This window comes from Schistocerca gregaria, chromosome 6, assembly GCF_023897955.1.
Source record: "Schistocerca gregaria isolate iqSchGreg1 chromosome 6, iqSchGreg1.2, whole genome shotgun sequence".
Taxonomy (NCBI): Eukaryota; Metazoa; Arthropoda; class Insecta; order Orthoptera; family Acrididae; genus Schistocerca; species Schistocerca gregaria.
In genome coordinates, this window is record NC_064925.1 from 156,887,933 (window position 1) to 156,891,145 (window position 3,213).

General features: G+C 48.1%; 1 pseudogene; it reads right to left on the reverse strand.

Annotated features, from left to right (window-relative positions):
* Positions 1–2,313: 2,313 nt before the first annotated feature.
* On the reverse strand, positions 2,314–2,431 carry LOC126279178 (5S ribosomal RNA; annotated as a pseudogene).
* Between the last annotated feature and the right edge of the window lie 782 nt (positions 2,432–3,213).

The window sequence follows — 3,213 nt, forward strand, 5'->3', positions numbered from 1 at the left end:
CCCCTTAGAAAAATTATACACGACTGTGCTTAAACTGACACACAATAGTTTTTAGCGCAACGCAATCTGACTTTCAATAATCCCTACAAGAGAATGGCCTTGACTAACATTAACCTATACCTTTCACAAATCACTTACCTTACCAAAAATCTTCGTTACTCGAACTACTGCAATACAGCGAGCGCCACTACTGCCAGCTAACTAAAAGATTCAAATTACGGAAGTCACTAACTACTGATAGGGATAGTTAGCAAATGAAAGATTTTAATAGAGAACAAGCAATGTATTTACCTTAATAGTCATAATATAAAAAGCAGTTCATGACATCCAGTCTTACAAATTTCAAAACTCCGCCGTCTCTCTCCCCACGTCCAACACTGTTGGCGGCTCACCTCCAACTGCCCAAAGCTACGCGCTGTTAGCATCCAGCTGCCGCTGCCCGACACTACAATGGCAGACAACAATGCAAACCAGCCACAGACTGCACACGGCACAGCCAGTGATTTACATACAGAGCGCTACGTGGCGTTACCAATAAGAAAACGTAAACAGCCTACTTACAAAACTAACAACGCTCCACACATGTACGACTTAACCCGCAAAACACCACTACGTCACAGCTCAGAGCTGAGCGAACAGTCACGTTGGCTGAATGATTTTACCATTTTTTGTGGTTTTAGGACGCACAACTACAGTGCTCATTAGCGCCCAGACTAAATTATGGCTGCACTGCGAGGCAGAATGTTAAAACAGCAACTAAAAAGGACAACACTATAAAAAAACATTGACAGGTAAGGGATTAAAAGAAAACAGCATAACCAAATGGCCTTAGACAGGTTTGTCAAGTGGATAAAACGAAGAACGCGAGCAGCTGCTGCTGGGTCATCCGCTCGAATTCCATCCAGAGTACATGGCAGATCAATATCAATGCGCAGTGTATTAAAATTTGGACAGGACGTTAAAATGTGGCGAACCGTCAGCAATTGCCCACATGGACAGAACGGCGCCGGCGCCGGCGCAGTCGTCAGCAGATGGCGCTGGCTGAACCGGCAGTGTCCAATCCGTAACCCTGCCTAAATGATCTCCTCCCGCCGAGAAGGGCGTGAAGAGGTCGTCCAAGCCGTGGGCAGAGGTTTCAAGGGCCGAAGCTTGTTTTCAGTGAGAGTAGACCAATCGGCATGCCACAGCGATAAAATAATGAATTCATAACGCAGAGAATGTTTCTGGTCACGCACGCATACCATCCGGCAGACCGAAAACAAAATTGATGTTTTCAGGCGCTTTGGCCAACCGCAAGACCAACTATTCTTACCAGTTGGTCTGTTGGGTATGACCACTCAACATCCGACTCGCCAATCACTTCACTCGCCCACCCGCTTCCTCATTTTACTAAAAATAGCTGTGCCGTGTGTAGCGCTGTCCTTCCAACCTCCCGACAAAAGTTTGTCACTGCGTCATTGTAATGGCTGAGTGAAGTCGGCTGTTCGTGTGAAAGTTGCACATGAAGTTGATCCGCCGGGTGATTGGTGCGTGTCTAGTACCCATAAGTGAGACTACAAGAACAACAGCAGAGTATACATGTGGATCAGACAGAGCCGTTTATTGGAAGCGCCGGCTGCGCGGACACAGCCTGTAGTTATATCGCAGGCTGGCGCGGCCCAACCGTCGCGCGACGGCTGCGTGCCGGTCGCGGGGGCGGCAACGGCGGCTCCGCCTCCCCGACATGCGCCGCACCTCCTCACTGCTGCAGGTCGAACTGCTGGGCGTAGGCGGGCCGCGGGGAACTCCTCACGGCGCTTCCGCCTCCGGAGCGGCGCCTGCCGAGCGCTGTCGGAGTACTCGTAGTAGGCAGCGGAGGGGAGGGGGGGGGGGGGGGCGACCTGTCCTGCACCACAGGACCAACACTCAGCGGAGTCACGTCAACTGCTGTGACTGAGGGGACACTAACAACACTGGCAAATTTCTGCGAAACAGCAGGGAACTTCGTTGCAATTACGCTAACCTACATTTACAACAAATGTGGATTTAGAACTCGGGGTTCAAACTACTGCTCTGATGGAAAATTTTTAGAATCCTGGTGCTTCAATGGAACACCTTCTTTATCCTGAAGGGCACTCCGTCTTCAGGCCACGAGTGGCCTACCGGAACCATATCGACCGCGGTGTCATCCTCAGTGGAGGTTGAGGACAGGAGGGGCGTGGGGTCATCACACCGCTCTCCCGGTCGTACTGATGGTATTCTTGACCGAAGCCGCTAGTATTCGGTCGAGTAGACCCTCCATTGGCATCACGAGGCTGAGTGCACCCCGAGAAATGGCAACAACGCATGATGGCCTGGATGGTCACCCATCCAAGTGCCGACCAAGCCCGACAGCGCTTAACTTCGGTGATCTCACGGGAACCGGTGTATCCACTGCGGCAAGGCCGTTGCCATTTTGAAGGGTGATAAAACTTTTAAAAATCAGAGAAACTTGTTTTATTTAGTGAAAAAGCACAATACGATTTTAAAAAAGTAATTACTACTGGCACCATATCGGAAAAATCCACCATGTTATTGGTAAGTTTTTTGTTTAAGTCAAGTCTTCCATGGGACACAATCTGGGAAGCCCTCCTTTAAGGAAAACTTTTTACAATATTGGCTGGAATCTATTCGTCGGAATTTTACAGTAGCTGTGATAGAATGTTGTTGTTGTTGTGGTCTTCAGCCCTGAGACTGGTTTGATGCAGCTCTCCATGCTACTCTATCCTGTGCAAGCTTCTTCATCTCCTAGTACCCACTGCAAACTACATCCTTCTGAATCTGCGTAGTGTAGTCATCTCTTGGTCTCCCTCTACGATTTTTACCCTCCACGCTGCCCTACAATACTAAATTGGTGATCCCTTGATGCCTCAGAACATGTCCTACCTACCGATCCCTTCTTCTGGTCAAGTTGTGCCACAAACTTCTCTTCTCCTCAATCCTATTCAATACTTCCTCATTAGTTATGTGATCTACTCATCTAATCTTCAGCATTCTTCTATAGCACCACATTTCGAAAGCTTCTATTCTCTTCTTGTCCAAACTATTTATCGTCCATGTTTCACTTCCATACATGGCTACACTCCATACAAATACTTTCAGAAATGTCTTCCTGACACTTAAATCTATACTCGATGTTAACAAATTTCTCTTCTTCAGAAACGCTTTCCTTGCCATTGCCAGTCTACATTTTAT